The sequence below is a fragment of the Arachis duranensis genome, chromosome 1, assembly GCF_000817695.3.
Source record: "Arachis duranensis cultivar V14167 chromosome 1, aradu.V14167.gnm2.J7QH, whole genome shotgun sequence".
NCBI lineage: Eukaryota > Viridiplantae > Streptophyta > Magnoliopsida > Fabales > Fabaceae > Arachis > Arachis duranensis.
Genome location: NC_029772.3, coordinates 79,721,000 through 79,722,281, shown reverse-complemented (window position 1 = coordinate 79,722,281; position 1,282 = coordinate 79,721,000).

Below are 1,282 nucleotides of genomic sequence, written 5' to 3'. Positions count from 1 at the left end.
AAGTTAGTTAGTTGATTGAAAAAGATTTGAAATCAAATTTTGAAAAAGATAAGAAGATAAGAGGTTAGATAAGATATTTTGAAATCAAATTTTGAAAAAGATAAAATTTTTGAAAAAGATATGATAAAAGATAAAAAGATTTAATTCAAAAATTTGAAATTACTTACTTCACTAACAAAAGACTACAAGATAAGATTCTAGAACTTAAAGATTGAACCTTTCTTAACAAGAAAGTAACAAACTTCAAATTTTTGAATCAATCACATTAATTATTAGTGAATTTTCGAAAATATGATATAAAGATAAGAAAAAGATTTTGATTGTTAGTTAATTTTCGAAAATTTGATATAAAGAAAAGAAAAAGATTTTGAAAATATTTTAAAAAAGAATTTTGAATTTTTGAACAAATAGAAGAAAAAATGAAAAAGATATAATTTTTGAGAAAGATTTTTTTGAAAAGATAAGATTTTTAAAATTGAAAATTTGACTTGACTTGTAAGAAATAACTAATTTTAAAAATTTTTGACCAAGTCAACCCAAAATTTCGAAAATTTGGAGGGAAATAAGGAAAATATATATTTTTTTTATTTTTGAAATTTTTAAAGATGAGAGAGAAAAACACAAATATGACCCAAAACATGAAAATTTTGGATCAAAACACTTAATGCATGCAAGACAAAAATGACCCAAAACATGAAAATTTTGGATCAAGACACAAGATGCATGCAAGAACATTATGAATGTCAAGATGAACACCAAGAACACTTACATCAAGAACATAATTTTGAAAAATTTTTGATGCAAAGAAAACATGCAAGACACCAAACTTAGAAATCTTTAATGCATGGACTCTAACAAACAAAAAATGCACATGAAAAATAACAAACAACACAAAACAATAAATCATCAAGATCAAACAAGAAGACTTGTCAAGAACAACTTGAAGATCATGAAGAACACTATGAATGCATGGAATTTTCGAAAAAATGCAAGAAAAATTTTAAAAGCATGCAATTGACACCAAACTTAAAAATTAACACAAGACTCAAACAAGAAACACAAAATATTTTTGATTTTTATGATTTTCTAATTTTTTGGTATTTTTATTTTAATTTTTTCGAAAAATATGGTTAGAAAAACGAAAAAGAAAAGAAAAATTTTGAAAAAGATTTTTGAAAAGAAAATGACCTAATCTGAGCAACAAGATGAACCGTCAGTTGTCCATACTCGAACAATCCCCGGCAACGGCGCCAAAAACTTGGTGGACGAAATTGTGATCACT